At 44.4% G+C, this 21,164-nt stretch overlaps 1 protein-coding gene and 1 long non-coding RNA gene across 4 annotated transcripts in view; one reads left to right on the forward strand and one right to left on the reverse strand.

The window, feature by feature from the left end:
- The window catches only part of PLXNA2 (plexin A2), a 415,423-nt gene that overhangs the window by 113,099 nt on the left and 281,160 nt on the right, over positions 1-21,164 (forward strand). The window lies entirely within an intron of this gene.
- Positions 73-16,386, reverse strand: LOC310847665. Of its 2 annotated transcripts, none has more exons than XR_014565954.1 (3): positions 16,309-16,386; positions 5,350-5,434; positions 73-213 (listed from the first exon to the last, which is right to left on the reverse strand). It is a non-coding gene; the product is annotated as an uncharacterized lncRNA (long non-coding RNA). The 2 variants fall into 2 exon arrangements; XR_014565955.1 differs by lacking the exon at positions 16,309-16,386 and adding an exon at positions 7,500-7,594.

Genomic DNA, 21,164 nt, shown 5'->3' on the forward strand with positions numbered 1-21,164 from the left:
AGGCTGAGGTAAGAAAATGGGAGACCAAAGAGAAGAAGACTGCAGTAGTCAGAGTGAGAAATCACCAGGGCATGAACCATATATTTGCAAAGAAGATAGAGAAGAAGGATTGTACTATATATTTGTACTGTTGTAAACAGAGGTGGAACATTATCTTTTTTCTTCCCAGATCCTTTCAGATGTTTGCCTTTTAGAAGGTGGTTTTCACAAAATCTGCAAAATAGAATTGGGATATGAAATATTTGGAGTACAAAATGAGTGGCTTTCCTTTTCCCATTTTACTGTATACAAGACAGGTAGCACCTTGTCCTTGTTAACGCTTTTGCTGGTCACTAATGTTCTTTTAGTATGAACTCAGAAAATATGGTTTGAATTAACACTAGTGAGTTTGACTCCTTTTTTCAAACCTACAATGAATAAATCTGGGCAAGCTGTAGCAGTACAACAGCCTTCCTTATGAGAATGTTGGCAAATTCTGTTTTCACCTGGGCCAGAAACACTCTTGAAACAGCTTTTCTTGGAGCTGCTTATGGCTTCTAACCCAACAGAGGCCAGGCCACACAGAAGGATGCTGTAACCGGTACAAGTCATATGTACTGGTGGACAATTATTTTTCCCCATTCCATTTTGTAATTCCTCCACTGGTTGGCTCTGCCCCGCATTTCACTTGGCCTGTGTTTCCATTTTACATGGAAAAATCATGTAATTTCAGAGGTGACACATGCATAGCTGCCACTTGAACAGATTTCCGTGCTTTGCCGTGCGTTTGTGGGGAGGGCTCTTCCCCCTGCCAGCCCATTCTCCATCTTGGGCTTGGGGACAGGCCCCATACTCCACCTCAGCATAAAAGACCCCAAGGAGGCCCGGGACACTGCTGCTGCCGCTTTGCCGGTGAGTCTTGGGGAGGACCGCTCCCCCTGCACGCCCATTCTCCACCTTGGGCCTGGGGTCGGGCCCCAGACTCCACCTCAGCATATAAGGCTCCAAGGAGGCCTCGGAACATCGCTGCTGCCGCTTTGCCGTGCATTTGTGGGGAGGGCTCTTCCCCCTGCAGGCCCACTCTACATCAGGCCAGGGGGCGGGGCACACGCTCACCACTGCCGCAGCTTTGGGGACACTGCTGCTGCTGCAGCGGTTGTTTGAAGTGTTTTTATATGTTTTAAACTGTTTTTATTTTTTGCTTTGTTGTACCACCATAAGCGGTGGTTTTTATCCATGTATTTTTATCCATGTATTTTTATTTTGTTTTGGTTTATTTTGGGTTGGGGTGGGGTGGTTGTGGAGTGGGGTGGGGATTGGTTTTGTTTTCGTGTAATTGTTTTTGTTTGTTTGCTTTTATATTCTGTAAATGGAGGCGAGTCTGAGGCTTGGGATTCCTACTGTAGAGGGGCGAGGGAGGTATGGCGGTGGGGGCAGATGTCATAGGCGAAGGGGATCGAGATACGGATATGCTCATACCCCTTCCAATCTGCGCCCCATCCCGAGAGACGAGGGTAGGGTGAGCAAGGATTACTCACCTCCGTCACTGGTGTTGTGCAATGCCAGGTCTATAGGCAACAAAACCGCAACCCTGCAAGATTTCTTCACCTCGCAGGGGGTTGACCTGGCATGTGTGACTGAGACCTGGGTGCGCGAAGGGGATACTGTTACATTACGAGAGATGGCGCCCCCGGGTTTCTCCGTCCTCCACCAGTCGCGGACTGTGGGCCGGGGGGGAGGGGTGGCGTTATTAATCCGGGAAGATTGTTCTTTCAGGGCTCTACCATCGCCATCGATCCCTGGCATTGAATGTGTTGGCCTAGTGTGGGGCTCCGAGGTGAGCTTGGCTGTCTGGCTGGTGTACCGGCCACCTAGCGCACCAGCAGCCACCCTGTCAGGCCTGCTGGAGGCGGTGGCCGGCTGGGCCTTGGAGTTCCCTAACCTATTGGTATTGGGGGACTTCAACGTCCATGCTGATGCCACTCCCTCCTCACAGGCTCTGGACCTGGTGTCTTCCATGGCGACACTAGGGCTCTCCCAGTTTGTTTCGGGCCCCACACATCAAGCAGGCCACACGCTGGATTTGATCTTTGGCATCGGTATAGATGTGATCATGTTTCCTTCGATGAAGGTGCCATGGTCTGATCACTATGCTCTGAAAACCAGGATTGACGTTCCACCCCCACCCTGCTTAGGTGGCGAGCCAATTTGGGCTCGCCCGCAGAGGCTGATGGACCCTGATAGATTCTGTCAAGCCTTGCGGGACCTTTCTCCCCCTGGCGACTCATTGACTGAGCTTGTTGAGGCCTGGAATACCCAGCTCCTGGCAGCCATCAATGAGATCGCACCTAAGCGCCCTCTGCGACCCCACAGAAACCGGGCTCCCGGGTTTACCGAGGAGCTCCGGAAAATGAAGCGGGACCTCAGACGGCTAGAGCGAGTATGGCGGGTTGCCCGTGACGGAGCTTCAAGAACATCTTATAGGGTTTTTATGAAAACCTACGAGATGGCTGTGAAGGCCGCTAAGAAGTCCTACTTCTCGGCCTCCATTGCATCCGCTAGCTCTCGCCCGGCGCAATTATTTAGTATAATTTGGTCTTTAACGTCCCTCGAAGGACAGCCAAATTTAAATAACAATTTGACACACAGCTGTGAGGCATTTGCGAGCTTTTTTGCGGAGAAGGTCTTGTTGCTCCGCCATGACCTCCCTGCCAATTTGGATACAATAAAGGAACTGGAGGCCCCTCGACTGTCCTCGGGTTCAGTATTGGACCACTTTGACTGGATATCCCCAGCCGATGTGGACAGACTCCTCCGAGCTGGAAAGCCCACCACCTGTCCTCTCGACCCGTGCCCGTCCTGGCTGATTAGAGCGTGTCCAGACGAGGTGCAGGCCCCCCTGGGGGATATCATCAATCTGTCCCTTGGCACCGGGACATTCCCAGGGGAACTGAAGGAGGCAGTGGTGCGCCCGCTCTTAAAGAAAACATCATTAGATCCCTTAGATCTATCCAATTACCGCCCGGTTTCGAATCTTCCATTCCTGGGTAAGGTGATTGAGAGAGCGGTTGCTGAACAGCTTGGTAGGTTTCTGGATGAAACATCAGCTCTGGATCCATTCCAGTCCGGCTTCCGCGCTGGTCATGGTCGCCCTAACAGATGATCTCCGCAGGCAGCTGGATCGAGGTGGGTCGGGGCTGCTGATTCTTCTAGACCTGTCAGCGGCCTTCAACATGGTCGATCACGAACTCCTGGACCACCGCCTTGCCGACGTGGGGATCCAGGGCACAGTCCTTCAATGGCTGCGCTCGTTTCTCTCTGGTCGGGGACAGAGGGTGGCGCTTGGGGGGGAATTGTCATCCCGCCACTCCTTGGTGTGTGGTGTGCCCCAGGGTGCAATACTCTCCCCGATGCTTTTTAACATCTTTATGCGCCCCCTCGCCCAGCTTGTCCGGAGTTTTGGGCTGGGCTGCCATCAGTATGCTGATGACACCCAACTCTATCTGTTGATGGACGGCCACCCGGACTCGGCCCCAGACACACTGATCAGATGCTTGGAGGCTGTGGCTGGATGGTTACGTGGGAGCCGGTTGAAGTTAAATCCTTCGAAGACAGAGGTCCTCTGGCTGGGACGGGACGACATGGGACTGAGGGGGCAACTCCCATCTCTTGCGGGGGTGCAGTTAGTGCCAGCACCGTCCGTTAAGAGTTTGGGTGTAATCTTCGATACCTCCCTCTCCATGGAGGCGCAGATTGCAGCTATAACAAAGGCGGCATTTTTTCATCTCCGCCAAGCTAAGCAGTTGGCTCCTTACCTCTCTCGCCCTGACCTAGCCACTGTGATCCATGCGACGGTCACCTCCAGACTGGATTATTGTAACTCACTCTACGTGGGGCTGCCCTTGAGACTGACCCAGAAACTCCAGCGGGTGCAAAATGCCGCAGCGAGACTCCTTACTGGGTCTTCGCTTAGAGATCACATTCATCCGGTGCTATACCAGCTGCACTGGCTCCCAGTGGAGTACAGGATCAGGTTTAAGGTGCTGGTTTTAACCTTCAAAGCCCTATACGGCCTAGGGCCCTCGTACCTACGGGACCGCCTCTCCTGGTATGCCCCACAGAGGAACTTACGATCTTCAAATAAAAACACCTTGAAGGTCCCAAGCCACAGAGAGGTTAGGCTGGCCTCAACTAGAGCCAGGGCTTTTTCGGCTGCGGCTCCAACCTGGTGGAACGCTCTGTCACAAGAGACAAGGGCCCTGCAGGACTTGACATCTTTCTGCAGGGCCTGCAAGACAGAGCTGTTCCACCTGGCCTTTGGTCAGGGCGCAGCCTGACTCCCTCCTTTGGCAATCTTTACAAAGCCTTAGTTTATGGTTGCCATCAATTTTGATTTTAATTCATTTTTATAATGTTTTACAATGTTGTACTGTTTTAGTGTTGTTAGCCGCCCTGAGCCCGGCTTTGGCTGGGGAGGGCGGGATATAAATAAAATTTATTATTATTATTATTATTATTATTATTATTATTATTATGTTTGTGAATCATTTTCTATGTGATTGTGTGCATTAGAACACCCAGCTACATATCCATATGTGATCATATACACAATCTCATCCTTTTCGTGCAATCTTGACTTGCTAGTGTGGATCCTAACATGAATATAGATCCCACCCCACCTCATTCTCTTAAAGGCACAAAGATGGTTTGTCCAGCTTGATAGTACTGTACTGATTCTAAGTTCTGCATCTAGAAACCTTCTCTAGCAAGAGGAGAAAGAGGCACTGTCCATTTCTTTCTTTCTAACCCAGTGCCATTGAGGCAGAAAACCTACTAATAGTAGGTAAAAGCCACTATAACTGTAGCTGTGGCTTAATGGTATATAGTGATGTTTGTCTCTGAGCAAAAACTCTACACAGAGCAATGCAGAACTCTGCAGCTGTTCGCTTTCCATCCTCAGATTTGTCTAAGGCTCTCCTAAGAAAGGAAGGTGCTGTGGTCAGAGGTTCCATTTTTACCTCTGCTCTCAACTCTTTCAAAGTTCCCAAGGACCACCATGACCCCCCAAGAGGCTGTTCTTACCCACCACAAGGATCACATTATACGAGACACGGGCATTTATTTGAGCATTCCTGCTCCTGGTGCCAGGACTAGCTAAAACCAGATTGTCTAGCATCTAGTATTTTTGAGATATTTTTACACTTAAAAGGTGTGCACAGATGTCTCAGTTCCTCCATTAGAAAAAAAAGATATGTTACTCAAGAAGATTTCAACTTCCAAATTAACGTAAGCCCGTTATTAGATCAATCAAAATGGCACAACATAGAGTGCATGCTTTTGAGTTCTCAAGTAGATTCAATTCTCACTCACCAGGGATTCCTCTTAAGGCCTAATTCAGCCGACTATGATGGGGGTCCTCAAAGTCTACTTTCTGCAAGTTGACAGACCTGTCGCTCTAATGTGTGAAAATAATTAAGCATTAGGAAAGAAAATTCAATCACAAGGGGAGACAATTTCATTTCTAGCCTCATCTTTCTGGATTGGTTTCCTGGCACTCTACTGGAAGCCTCAAACACATTTTCTTTATACCTTATGCCGTTTATCACTTTAGATTTTCGGCAAATACCGGCAATCACAAATCAGCACATTTTTAATTTGCTGGCATGTTTCAGGCACATAATCATACTACATAATGAAGCAGCCTAGGCTAACACCTAAGACTTAACCAGGAATTCTTAAGATTCAAAGAACTAAGGACTGGGGTGTAGTTCAGTGATGGAGAACATGTGTAAGGTTAGCTGAAAGAATGTCTTCTCCTACATGTGCCTACCTGATCCTTGATATCTCTTCCCTGCTCTGGATTCCCCTGACAAATGAAGTGAGGCTTCTTTAGTAGTGGCACTCCAGCTATGGAATCATATTTCCAGAGGTGTACCTGGTGCCATCTGTGTGGTCTTTTCAGCACTAGGTGAACACCTTTCTATTCGCCAGTAGTGGGACATGTGGGATGGAGCCAGAAAGCCACTCTCCCGACCTACATATCACTGCTGCTTACCTGGACAGGACTGGGGCGGGATGATAGCAAAGCCACACCACCATACAGCTGAACTGGCACAAGCATCTGGTTAACCACAGTATTTTTGATAATGGAACTACATGCCCCAGCTTCACTGCTGCCCCACCCATCCAGGTAAGCAGCAGTTACACTGGTATGACTACAATACCCACTGCAGCTATTCATGCAACAAGTTTTACATTCTGGACCTCTCAATTTTAAATTGTTATAAATTGTGCCTTAATGTTTAAGTACCGGTATTTTTTTAATAGTTTTATTGGTTTATACTGTATTTTAATGTAACATTTATTATTTATTGCTTTGTAAGCTGCCATGAAAACCTCTGTTATAGGGTGAATATATAAATGTAGATGATGAAGATGAAGATAATGTCATTCCTAGTTTAAGATTGATATCAAGAGGTTCAGAGGGTGGCAACATGAGAACAGGCCTTCTCTGCAGTGGCTCCCCATCTATGGAATGCTCTCCCCAAGGTAGTTTGCCTGGTGCCTTCATTATACACCTTTACGCACCAGGCAAAAATGTTCCTTTTTTAAACCAGGCCTTTGGTTGATCTTACTGACATCCAATGCCCTTTTAGAATGTGGCTCTTTTTGGGTTTTTTTTATTAGGCTATTGCTTTTTGTTTGGTTTTATATGTTGTGGTCTTGTTTGTGAACCGCCCTGAGACCCCTGGGTATACGACAGTGTATAAATTGAATAATAATAATAAATTACATTGAGAGCTGGAGAGTCGCAGTTACCCAGATTTGACTCTGTTGGGCCAAGTGGGCCGAATACTCTGAGATATAAGATACAGTAAGTTCCTTTACATTTCTGGAGCTGCAGTACAGTTTTGAACTACAGCTTCTATCACCCTGATCATTGGCCATGCTGGCTGGGGCTGATGAGATTTTGGACTTCCAAATGTCTAGACTGTGTCAGGCCAGAGAAGAAGGTTCAGCTACATGGGTGAAGTAGATGGTTATTAAAGAGGATTACACAAATTCACGGGGGATAAAGCTATTGATGGCTATGTTCTATTTCTACTGATGGAGGCAGTATGCTTCTGAATTCCAGTTGCTGGAAACCACCAGAGAGTGCTGTTGTACTCAGGTCCTGCTTGCAGATTTCCCATAGACATCTGGCTGGCCACTGTGAGAACAGGATGTTGCACTAGATGGGCCACTGGCCTGATCCAGCAGCTTTCAGCTTATGTTCTTAGGTCTTTCCTATTCAGCTAACTTTGCTTGCATACATGGCCTGGTTTGCCACACATAAATAGCTAACCATATGGAGAGGTAGGCCTGCAGATAGAGTCCTTGGCACCAAATATGTATCTGGGGTAATGTTTGAATTGAACCTACCGGTAATCAAAATGAATGTAGAGACCCTTGTGTAGAGTGTGTCACAGCACATGTCTCCATTTGAACTACTGCAGCATGAAGCACACAAAAGCCCTCACTTGTCCCCAGTTCCTTCAGTTAGTGTCCCTTTGTTCTTCATACTTCCCTTGCATAGTACATTTCCAGCAGGACCACTGACATTGGGTGGACTCTGGGCTGGAAGGCTACTAGAATTAGCTTTCACATTGTGTTTGTTCTGGAAAGATAAGAGGGAAAAGAGTGAGCGTGGAGGGAGGGAGGGAGGGAGGGAGGGAGGGGAGCAGTGTGGAAGTTATGCATGAATCCATACTGTGAAATTAATACCAAGAGATATGCTCTAGGCTAGCAATATTTCTACGGGATTTATTTTGGAAATGGAATATTTTTACCTCAGGCGATAGACCTGTCTCCCTCACCCCACTGGCTTCCAATCCCAGTGCTGAGGAAGCCAATGGATACATTTTCTGTCGGCTCTGTGGAACAACTCTAGCTTGCAATGTGATACTGAGGAGGAATTTTAATTTCATGCTGTGTACGGCAGGCGCATGCACCAGTAGCAGTTGTATAATTTCAGATATGAATAGATGTACAGTATTCATAAGATGAACGAATGTGTTGCCTGCCAGGCAGCTTTCATTTCTTCCGGCCTCTTTGCCATGTGCACATCACTCTTGTTGTCCACTCGTCATTGCTCTTGCTAAAATCGAAAGTATGTCTTTGCCAGATGGACACGTACAGCAGCGAGAGGAGTGTGTCTCTTGGTTACACTACGAGCAAGTTCACGGCCCTTTTGTTGCTTTAATTTCTCTGAGAAGATCCAAACATGATGCTGTTTTGCTTGGAAGGTGATATTTTTAACCTCCTGCCTCTCTTGCTTAGCTTTACAAGCTTTAAACGAGAGCAGCGGTAAGACAGCAGAACCCATTAGTGCTGCTAGGATTACAGGGAGGTTGTTAAATAATTAGCTACTTTATTTTCTTAAGTGAATCACCCACTGGTGGAAATGGTTGGGCTGATGGCCCTGGAGATGTAGGATACTTATTTCCCTGCTTGACAAATCCGATGGTAAAAGCAATTCTGTTGGTGTTGTATAGTCTATGTGCAAAAGTTTAGGACAAGGGAGTTTCATTCTGTGCATCACTATAAAAGTGTTGCACACAAGAAGAGCCCTGGGTTGATGGCTGTTCTGGCTGAAATCTCAGCTGTAAAACAAATATGCCAAAGCCAAGAAAAGCTTTAAATGTCTTCTAACACCATCTCTGAGATGAACAACTTTGCCTGTTCTCATACTAAACTGTTTGTAAACACAACCACGCATTTCACCATGTCCATCAAAATCAACAGACTTTGTTGCTTCACAGATGAATAAATCTTCAGCTGTATGGAAGTAGATCTTGCTAATTTGTCTATGTGGTTGGGAAAAGATGAATACCCAAAATCATATACTGCAGTTGCCAGAGAAGTGAATACAGAGGCGGAAAGCCTAAGGTTTGAGGGATTTATCAATAAAACTAGCAGAATTTGCTGGGATAGGTGGGTTTGTAAATGAGACTAGAAGCATTTGCAACAATACAAATGATCCTTGCTCCTTTTCTCATCTTATCTACTTGACAGCCACTGGCAATGCACTAAGTTGAAACCCAGCAGTGATAGAGCTAGCTATTTGCATTTCCTGCCAACCTGCTTGAAGGATGGAGGAACCCGGCAGAGTCACCAGATGGACCTTGCTTTGTAGAAATTAACAATCCTGATGGGTTTGTCAGGCCACCACATCCTCTCTTGACTCTTAATTCCCATCCTGTAATTTGTTTTCAATCCACCAGGTGGAGAATGACTATTGTCATTGTCTAAAAGCACTGTTGGTCTTGGTTTGAGGGCTACGTATCCACCTAAGAAAGAGATGCACAGCTGAAAGAGTAAGGTGGTTCATAGATAGGATGTTCTCCAATCATCAGCTGCAGGATGTGATTGATTGATTTAGGACAAGCATCACTCATGCTTGATTTAGAGGCTTTCTATTCAGAAATAGGAATGTTGGAGGAATTCAATTTATGCACGTTCTTCTGCAAACTGCACCCACTAGATGAATGTGTGGATCGGAACGGAGTTGTCCTTTGCATTTCTCTAAGTTTTGAGATACAGTTTGCAACTCAAGAAACATTCTGAAATGCTTTGAAATGTATATTTTAGGATGAAATATGTTTAGAAATGCATGCATGGGATTGAGTGGGGAAATACAAATTCAAATATGAATTTACATACAAAATTCAAAATTGCAGATTGGTGCAGAAATGGGAGGGAACAAACCTATGAATGAACACATGTGAAACTGGCATGGATTGAAAATGGATGGATCCAGCCATCCCTAGTCAGAACCAGAAATGCTATTTTTAGTGTAAGAAATGCACATTTCCAAGCTAAGCATGAATTTGGCAATGGCTTATCTCCTAATGCTATGTTAATCTTTGTCTTTTCTTGAATTAGTTATCCTGCAATGTTCCGACAGGAGATACAGCAGATTAAGATGACCACTCTATCCTTTGAAGGGTCTTTCAAAGGACAGCTTGTGGTAACCATGCTTTCTCCCAGTAGAAAATGGGGGATTAGCCTTACCCATTCACCCTTCTTGCTTCTATGTCATATTCAGACCAGTTATACAACTGACACAAAGCTGAACTCTCCCCCCACCCACCCAGTCCTTAGAATGTGCATGCCCTTCCTCTACACACAAGCCCCGCCTCATAATGATACCAGTTTTTCTGCTTTAAAATAAGGCACTGTGTCTTCCTCCAACTTAGCCTGCAGCACAAGCATTGTAGTTAACATTCTCAAACCTTTCCTTGACAACCGTGTGGGTCCTAAGCTTTCCTTATTCTCCAAAAATGAAAGTTTAAATCCTCACAAATGTTATCACAAGGCAAAAATGGCTTCATGTGCAGCTGATGAGCTGTGCATTCTTGTAAACCTACATGCTTAATTTCTGGGTGATGAATGCATTTTAGCCTAACTGTTATCCGTGCACGCACACAAGCTATTTAGACTTAATGGCTATGGATTGATACAGCTGGGGAACTCATTAAAGAGTTCAGCAGCAAAGCAGACTCATAATTAATAAAATACAGACTTTCATTTGAAATCATTGCCCAGAGTAGCTTGCTAATAGCGGCAGAGCCGTCTGCTTGGTTCAGTCAAGCGCTCAGTTTGTCACCATCCCTTTGGAAACCCACACGGCCTTGAGTTGGTATTCTCCCCCTAGATGTTAATCTGAGGTGCACATCAAGTTCAACAAAATTCCCATCAGTGCCGCTTCATTGATTGAGGTGTTTTCTCTGGGGTTTTGTAGTGGTTGTGGTAATTTAAAAGAAAGGTAGCAACCCCTTGCTCCTCAGACACCTGGGATGAACTCAAAAGAACCTAAGCAGCCAGCAGTTTTGCCTTTCTGGAAGAAAAAAAGAAATTGGGCATAGACTGCAAGTTTACACTTGACCTTCTAGTTGTTCGTATTTGTGGGCCAAGAAAACCAGGTTCAACATCCCCTCTGCATGAAGCTTCTTCATACATTTATGATGTAGAGTTTTGTATTGTGTGGCTCTGTAATGCATAAGACCACCTGCTTCCCCACAGTGAGTGAACTCAAAAGGTTCTGGCAGGTGTACCCCCTGCCGCCACTGCTACTAATACTACAAGTAGCCATGCAAGCAGTGTCCTTGGCAATAGAGATGCCCAGTGTGATGCCCTCCAGAGGTTGCTGGGCTACAGCCCAGATCACCTCTCACCATTGGTCATGCTGGCTGGGGCTGATGAAAGTTGTAATCCAACAACATCTGAAAGATACTACACTGGCTACCTCTCCAGATATCAAATCTAGTGTGTCTTGCTTTAGTTTTCAGCACTAGTGCTTTATGGCAGGAGCTTCAGGTAAGCACTATTGAGTTTGAGGATTCAAATAGTATATAACTGCTTTCAGACAATAGTAGTTGGTTAAAGCAGTGTCATTAGGTAACAGTAGACTGGCTCTCTTTTAATGGTCCTGTGAATTACCTTGCTTGCTTCAAAATATCATAGCTTCATGCTCGTTCTGCTGAGTCCCTGGACTTCTTCACCAAAGTACTGCCCTGATGGCACTATTGGTTAGTTGTGACATTGTCATCTAAAGTACACACTGAGTAAGCTAGGCTGAAATATAAACTAAGTGCTTGATTATTCCAACTGTACCTGTTGACGATTTTGAATCTTTCAATAATTTTTGTCACAATAATTGGTTCCTAGCAAAACACTGCAGTGGCTCATATTGTTTCTGCTGTTCCACAAACACAATAAAAATGGATTTTCTTTTCTAATTTGAAGTATAATGCACAGCTGTTTTTTAGTAGAATCAACATGATAAACACTTATAATGGCTTGTGCACACTATGGCATAGCAAAAGATTTGCTACCCCATGCTTTGTCTGCATTCAAAACCACAAGACACTGAACCCCACAACGTAATTTGTCTACAAGTCCTTTGTAGGCCTCAGTTCTTTCCCTTGGAGACTTCTGCAGTACACCAGAGGAGCTGGAATCCTGCAGTTTTGCTCACCAACCGCATTCTCAGAAGCTGAATTCAAACCACAACATGCCTAATGAAATGTGACATTGCAGCAAAGCATTGTTGTTATGAATCTGTGTGGGCTTTTAAAAACAAAACATGGAGAAGCTAAAGGATGAGTCTTATGAAAAACAGCAATAACCAATCTGGATGTCCTGACAACAAGTATTAATAGGGCCTTCAAATTGGAAAAGAGGTTGTCTGGGGTGGCACAGATTCCTTCAGTTAATATTCCAGGCCAACCCTATCAAAATTACAAATATGCTGATGGGGAATGGCTTATGGGATGGATTTTTATTTTTTAAAAAACAAGCATAAAACTTCAGTAACTTGTATGGGGGAAATCAGATTAACATGTTGGTGCGCACCTAAACATAGTGCCACTCTTACTTCCATGCATTCACCAAACACACAGATGTCTAATGCTGTGTATAACCATTGACCATGCTGGATGGGGTCAACAGGAGTGGGGAGTCCAAATCTGGAGCGTCACATGTTCCCCACCACTGATTTATTGGTGAGTGATGAATTAGTGGGGACAAAGTATTACTGGAAGTGCTAGTTAAGTGAGGCTAGGGTAGTGTGGGAATTTACTGATGGCAAAGGTCTATGTCAGGGTGATCCAACATGCGGTCCAACATGCGGTCCCTTTTTTGGCAGCCCTCAGCAACATTTGACCCCCCCCCCAGCTCTCACACTGCCTTACCAAAGCTTGAGGGCGCTGACAGGGTACTAGAGACCTTCCGCCTCCTTCCCAAAACTTAATTAGCACTTTCCCAGCTTTGGGGAGATGGTGGGAGGGCTCTTTGACTCTACCAGAGTCTTGTACCTCCTTTCCAAAGCCCAGCCTTTCCCCCCCCCCACCCCCATACAACAATTTTTGGCCTTTCTTCCCACACCCACGCATGACAAGTCAGTTTAGACAAAGGCACTTAAAGATGGAAGGAGACACATACTGCAGAGTAGTTTAAGGGAGTGCTATTCCATGTATAAAGGAGCAACATGGCAGGAAATACAGAGATGTGAGTGGGAAAAGAAAGCAATGGATTCAGTAGCAAATGACCTTGTGTGCAATGCAGAGTAAAAGAAGGGAGCATAAGATAGGGCTAAAATTAATTTCCTAGTATCCAGCCACAGTCCTAGTGTGGGCAACAATTATGTTCTGCTTTTTCGAACATCTCTCCCCTTTGGGAAGTTTCTATAAATGCATGTCATTTGTGAATAAAACTTCTCCCATCTATTTTAGCTTCTGAGCTCCGTATGGATGGCAGCAAAAAACTGGAGAAGGTGCAGTTCCATGATCCTCCAGTTCAAATTTCCTTGGAGCTACCATATCTCACTATTGATCATTTTTTAAATCAATCCATATAATAGTGATTTGCTTCGTTAATTTGATTTATTGCTATTAGATAGCACACAGAGAAAAAAGGTTAATAGCTAGTTAGCAAATAACTGATAAATGGCAGTGAACAGCTATGTCTTAAAATGGGCTTGCCACACATGCACAACCCTATTTAGGTTGTGCATATAGCAAAGCCTGGTCTCCTGCCTGCAATTCTTCTTTAGTGAAGAAGTCACACCTCTTCTCAAATCAACAGTTTACTAATCAGCTCCAACAGAGAAAGAAATCCAGTAGCCATTTTCACCAGTGCTAGCAATCTTTTCCAGCTCCTCAGCTGGCAAACTTTAGAGGACTTGTGCTTGGCAGGAAACAGCAGGCAGTCAAAACCAATATGGGTACCAAACCCTTAAAAATGGGCTGTGACCATATAGCTTTGTCCCTCACTGACCATCAGAAAACCTGCAACTGACTGTAGCTCACTGTGGGGCATCTGCCTTGCAAGCTGAAGGTCCCAGGTTCAATCCCTGGCATCTCAGTGTAGACGCTGAACTAGATGGACCAATGGTCTGACTCGGTGTAAGGCAGCTTCATATATTCCTATCTAACCTGTTTTGCTCATTAGGAGACCAGAAGCCTGTTGGCAATAGTGAATATTAGGACAGTTAGGCTTGAACTAAAAAGGTTCTTGTACATTATTTTTTTGACACAGCATTTTGCTTTGTTCCAGTTGTCCTCTTCTTCCTTTATTATTATTAATAAAAATAAACTTCACATAATTTGGCTGTTGGAGTCTTGGGTATGTTATTGTAATCTCCCATGTGCCATACTACTTGAGTTGGGACTGAGCAGGCTGCAGGTGGGATAGGCAGCTGGATGCTGGTTCTGTGTTCCTGTTAAGTGCTGTGATGCATTTATGGGAGGGAAAACAGGAGGCAATTCTCCAGGGTGGTGAATTTGAGGAGGCAGCATTTGCCAGACCAGCAGAGGGCCTTGACTCTTATTTTTTTTAAAAAAAGTAAAAAAAAAAAGTTTGCATGTGCTCTAGGAGAAATGTCATAAGCCTATATGTGAGCCCCTCTCCCTCACAATTTCTGTGAAATGTGCTAATGTAGCTTGGCTGCTCTAAATCACCCTAATGAATGAAGTCAGAGCTGTCGGCTAAGGGTGCAGGAGCCCTTTCCAGGGACCCCACACGTGTCTCCACCAGACAGAGCCAGCAACAGTTCCTTCCTTGGGGGCCCAGGACTTATTTCTCCCCACTACTCCCTGGCAGGTCAGACAGGATCTTTTCCTCTTCTTCCTCTTCCCCTTTCTGGCAACAGGGGTGATGGTAGAAGAAACAGGTAAAAATGCAGCAGGATGGGATGGACTGTCTTGACTTGAGCAACAATGGGCAACAACAGGTTCTGTTGTTTATGGGGCAATTCTCTTCCTCCTCCTCCATGCCTCCACCCACTGAAAGGGGATTCTGGTTTATGATTCAGAATCTGTAGGAATCCGTGTCCCACTTATACTCCTGCCCCACTGCTCTTGAAACTTCCCTATCACTTGCTGCCCATTCCTATACAAGTTTACTCAGCAGTAAGTCCCACTGTATCCAATTAGGAATATTCTCAGGTAGTGCATACAGGATTGCAGTCTCAATGTTTGGGAGAGAAGGGGAGCTTCACCAGTTAAGTTTCAGTAACCCTAACACACCTTGCTTCCCTGGGTAAGGGAGGGCAAAGTGGTGTCCCGAAGAGCATTGCGGTGGTGGTGGAGGTGCCTTTCTAGGAACGTGTGCCCCTGAGCTGCAGTAGCACTGTCTTCCTCATGTCTGAATGTGAGTTAATAGTGTTAAATCGTTTCTCTTTGGAGCAAGTGGGTGGGGGTGCAGACACTATAAATACATCTCTGGATAGGTGCAAGAAGTGTAGGGTCTGCTGGTTCCCTGGAAGCGATTCTCACCTAGGGTGGGAGGTTGCTCAGAGGCATATGGTGGCAACTTATGAGATCACTTTGAGAGACCTTGACTGGTTGAACAGAAGGGAGGCAGAGAGTAAAACCAGGATCTTTGCCACCACCCCTTCCCTTCTGTTACACTCTATAATATATAATTTAAGCAAGTCTAGTTGTGTTGCATATAGAATTTCTATGATACAAATGTTTCTGGCTTAAACTGACTTGTCTCCCAACTGTGGCTGATATGGTTCCTCACTCACATTCTGGAGATAATTAGTTCAATAAAAATCATAGCCTTATCTATTCTCCTCACATGGTATCAACCCTATGAAAAAAAAATGTAATTGACAGCTTTAAGTTAATGTAAATTAACTTAACGTAAATTAATGTAAATTAATGCATTAACTTAATGTAAATTGAGTTATTAGTATAAATCAGTTTCAAAGAGGCTTGTGGGTGTATTTTGCCATTTAAGAGGAATCATAGCTGGGGACAAGGCATAACTCGCTCAGTTGTAAAGCACGTTCTTTGCTTTCAGAATGCCCCAGGTTATATCTTTGGCATTTAAACTCCAAAGGCAGTGCTGGAGTTTTGTAAAAGTTTGCAAAGGATAGTCGGGTGTTTCTATTTTCTTCTTTTAATTGAAAAGGGAAAATTACAAACTAAACATCCCTCCTCCTTCTTCTCCCCCTTTTCCCCTGCCTAAAAGGATAGCTCACATCTAAACAATAATAGTAAAATGCCCATAAGCACTGTGGAAAGAGGTCAAAAGTTGCTGAGGTCAATACAAAGGAAGATATTAACACAACCATATATTACACAATGTGACAAGTACAATTCATCTTGTAGGGTTTTTGTTCATGTGCTGGATAGGGAGGCATTTCTAATGCAAATACGAGAACTTGTGCTCCTTTCCCACTCCCCTCCTTTAAAATGCTTCCTTCAGATCCTAGCACAGAGCTTCACTTGCTTTCTGATACAATGTCTATAATTAAGGGGGCTTATTGCCCTTGCTAACCTTTTAAAGAGAGAGAAACCCAGTAGACTCATCACCTTCCACCGCCGGGTATATCTCAACAGATCAAGTGAATGCTTGTCCCTGGAATCCAGAGACAGTTCTCAGCAACTGCTAGCTATTTAATGTTTAAATAGTCACATGTCAAGATAGTTGTGTGGCAGCCGCTAACCTTATGGCTTTTGAAGTGTGATTTGAAAAGCAGCCACAATCTGTTGTTTTGTCGTCCCCAGGACTTGACTTTAGATACAGCTCCACTTGGCTCATAAATCAAGCACAAGTCAACTCCCGGTTGTGCGTTTGAGACATCTCCACCATCCTCTAGATGTTGTAAAAAAGGCTGTTGAAAAATTATTGAACTGATTTGATTGTGCTTGCTGCTTTATCACCTGCCAAGTGGCAGCACAATACGCGGGAGAGAGAAAGGTCATAGCCAGTTACCCAAGCTTTATCCACTCTACCTCAGCCTCCAGCCATCTGGCTAGTGGTCTGGCTTTCTCTGATTAATCTGCAGCCCCAGACCTTTATGATTCAGAGGCCACAAAGGGAATCTCCCACTATCGAGTACCACCACCCCGGGCAAACTAGTAGAAAAGTTGTGGTCATGGATGGAAGCCGCCTTCTACAAGCTTTACAACTGTGTCATTTTCTGCCAGACATGTGAGATAAGGAGTGGGGAGGCAACTTTGCAAGGATGGCTCTGAGGCTGAGAGACCACAAACCAGCCAAGGGGCAGACTCATGTTACATTGGCATTCCATGGTGGTTTTGGGGGGCAGGAATGATTTCCCAGCAGCTGAATAAAAGGTGGAATAATGGCAAAGGAACAAAAAAAAAAACAACCCTCAAAAACCTCACCCTTCAGAAACAACCCACCCTTGCAGCAACCACAATGTGTAAACTTGATATCCCAGCTGGAGTTCATTAGCAATTCAATTCCTCCATAGTGTGTTTAGCTTAGCATGGCACTTGTGGCTAGAGAAGAAAGAGGTGAAATTTATCAAGTTTTCGTTTGGGCTGTGGAGAGAATGACTCGCTTGTAAGCTTCCTCTACTGTCTGCTCCCGAAATACCCCAGTCTGCTGGGAAGCAGCTTGCTCTGGACCATTTTGCATTTGTTCTCTCCTTGCGTTTTCCCTTTTTCTTTTGGCAAGTGCAGGCAAAGGCAAAGTCTGTCCTCTATACATTCGTCAAATTACACTAAACTACGAAGGTTTACAATTCCAAGGAAATGTAAATGGTTGTGCATCAAAGGTGTCCTGTATCCTCAGACAGAGGAGGGTCTCTTGGTGGCTACCTATACAGTTACAAAATCCCACTACCCTACTTGGAAACTCTTTGACTGAGTATCTTTCAGAAGTTATTTAAGAACCAGCTGCTTGGGCTGGCTTTTAGAAATTAGGAATAAGCCAGTTTGGGGGGGGGGGGCTTAATGTTTTATTGTATATTTAGGAGAGTTTATATGATTTTTTTTTGTTCTAGGAATAGGATCCTATCTTGTCAGGTCATAAATTTCACTGAATACATTTCCAGCCTGAAAAAATCTGCAGTGAGATTTAATGAAAACCATGCAATTTGTTTGGATAGAGCTTTTAATGCCTTCTGTCGCTGTTTGGTATGAACCCAGCTGATTGAGGGCTCATCCACATTTCCACTTGCCCCATGCCTAAAATGCACAGGTCCAAGCAGTTTTCCACTTGCCCCTCTCCTTTTCCAGGGAAAATCTACTCTTTAGCTCTAAATCATAGCAAACATCAATCCATAGAAAACCCAAATTGCTGTTTGCTTCAATTGAGCACTAAAGAGCAGTTTTCTGGGTTGGAAAGCAGTGGGATAAGAGGAAGCATGGATAAGCCCACACTTCCACATGTCCTATGCCTAGAAAGCATGGGTTTTCCACTTGTCCTGAGCTTTCTATGTGAATGTGCAATAAAGGCAGGGCTTTTTTTCAGCCAGAACTCAGTTTTGGCACCTCTTAGGTGGGCGCCATTGCCATTCTAAGTGAATGAGGGAGGTGTTCCATGGTGAGTTCTAGCACCTCTTTTTCTAAAAAAAAAAAAAAAGGTTTAGTGTGTACACAACCTATGTTAACATTGTTTGTGTTTCAGGGAGCCTCCAGACGGGCAAATTGATCATTCAGCTAGCTAGTTTGCAACAGTATTCTTCTTCTTAGTTATTGGAGTTTGTATTTCCAGATTAAAATGGGGGAAGAACATGGGCTGGCATTTTGATGCAGCTAACATGTAGATGCTGTGAAATACTTGCATGCATGAGGAGCCCTGATCTCACCATTTATACGCATCTGGCAACATTTGCAGAAAAAAACTATGCCCCCCCCTTCCCTCCTGCCTCCATGGCTCTTTCTGCTCTCCCATCTAGGAACATAGGCAGCTGGGGCCTGGATATATTGTGTCACTCATGAAAAGTTCAAACTGCTCTGGCATTATAGACCAGGGGAGTTATGTACTTGGGACTGGTTGCCCTTAACCAGCCATGTTTTCAGATATATGACAGTTTATAACTTCATTCCAACCCCTGCCCCACCATCATTCTAGCATATATGAGGAGCCGTTTTTAATGAGGTTTGATCCACTCTGTTGTATTTTTATACTGAGTTTTGATGTGCTGCTTTTTTGTTCCATGATTTTTATATTGACTTTTGATTCTGTATGCTGTCCTTGCAGAGGGTTTTGTGTATATTCACCCTTCTCTTTGTTGTCTTCTCCACTGTCTGTTTTCAATTGCACACTCCTCTCTAAAGCAAAATGTACACTGATAGAATATTAGTAATGGTAAACATTAGCCAGTTGCATTAAATATGGACCTTGCTCTGACACTATCAGCTGATGCTGACAACAGCAGCAGGATAAACTAAACAGATGAACCCAGGCTCAGGCTACCCTTTTGTGTCTTGCAGGCATGCACAGCTTAGTTTTTGCCTGAAGACTGCAGATCAGGGAAACTGACACACTCCAATGTTATCCAAGCTTCAACATCTTACACCTGGGACAGCTTGCCTTACAAGCTGATCTGTCCAAACTCCTCTGGGACGGCATGTTTGAGTTTATTTCTGATGCATTGATGGCATGGGAGGAGTTGTTACATATTTGTTGTTGCAGGCTAATGCCCTATTATTGAAGTTCTGTCATCAAGCCAGAAAGCTCCAGTTGCAATCAATGCCTTGTTCCTGATGCCTCCCTTGTGTGGGAAAACTGAACTTTGAGGCAGGGGATTGGTTTACCTTGTTCAGTGCAATGATGGGTGTCAGCTGGTACATCACATAGGATTTCACTGTAAGAGGAACTTTTGTGTAAAAAAAAAAGGAGTGCATTCTTTTCCTATAACTGATTGTTACAGGGTTTAGTACAATGAATGTTTCTGGCTGCAGTTTCTGCAGACTTCAATATGGTAAGGAGGAAGAAAATGTTTGTCAATGAGAATTTTAGGCCCATAAGCTCACACATGTACCTATCAAAGCAAGAAGATTTATTTTCCTCTACTTGTATGATTAACCTAACAGCCTGCTTTTCAGAAGGGGTCATCCATCAGAATTAAGAGACAGTACTTTGAAAATGAATCTGCTTAGGGTCTTTTGTATTTGAAAGAATACACCACTGGGGTTAACTTGCACAAACTTAGAGCGACACAATTTGGCTGTTAATGAAAGGGATGGGGTTCCTACATCAGAAGAACCTTTATCTTTTGTAGGAAATCCAATATAGCCATGACTTGAAGATGGCCTACTGCACTATGGGGAATTGTGCTAAAGAGCTATGAAAAGTTTGTCTTGTGGGAAGACTTGGGAGCTAATTGAATGCCATAGGGTTAAGAAAATGCATTTCCCCCCAGGCACCCAAGGGATGAGCCATGAGGAGAGAACATTTATTTCTGTGTGCATTTTGCATGACTCACTTATTAACACCTTATTTGTGTTCATGTAATATTCCTTCTGGAAGATGTATACTCCAGTCCAAGAAACTCCAGTCCATTTTCTCCCAGGCTCATTTCAAATCTTCAGTTTCAGACATCTGAAATGGGTCTCAAAAGAATAAAAATCGGTTGATCCTTTCCAGAATCTGAGCCCTTTGACAAGCCTGATGACTGCATCATTAGACACACAAAGACACCCAGTGGCCACCTCATCTACTACACCCCTTCCAACCTGCATATTAGGTTCAATGTCCTTCTACTGCCCCCACCAGTTTAATTGGTAGAGATGGTGGTCCACAGGAAGGTGCCTTCAGTCTTTTGGGTTATTATCTACATTGACAGATGTGGCTTTCCAGGGTTTCAGGCAGGAGTTTATCCCAGTCACACTTGGAGATGCTGATGATTGAACCTCAGACCTTTTCCCATGCAAAACATATGCTCTGTCAGTAAGTTATGGCCCTTTCCTGAACCAAGATCATGAAGCCTTGGATCAAGCTGTGAGCAGAGTTCTCTAGCTCCCATCAGATGTTCAACAAATAGTCACAAATAGTGTGAAATAGAAGAGGTAGAAGGGAAAGCCTGATCTGCAGGGCCAAGGGGCCAGGAGATCTAGACTTGGACTGCTCAAAAAGACTGATCCTTAGTCTTTTTTTAAAAAAATGAATGTTTGGACATTCAGCAGATGTCCTCTTCATTATAACATAGCTAAAGATCATATATTTCTTTCTTTCTTTCTTTCTTTCTTTCTTTCTTTCTTTCTTTCTTTCTTTCTTTCTTTTTTTCTTCACTAAGGACCCATCTATCAAGGAGATCCTCAAACTTATATTTGTGGCATCTTCTAATCTACACAATGCAAAAAGAGTTGCTTAAGAATGTTGTGAATGGATGACCCTGCTCAGAGCAGGGTTTGGCAAAATGACATAAAGTCCAT

Source organism: Podarcis gaigeae (genome assembly GCF_964106915.1).
Source record: "Podarcis gaigeae genome assembly, chromosome: 6".
Taxonomy (NCBI): domain Eukaryota; kingdom Metazoa; phylum Chordata; class Lepidosauria; order Squamata; family Lacertidae; genus Podarcis; species Podarcis gaigeae.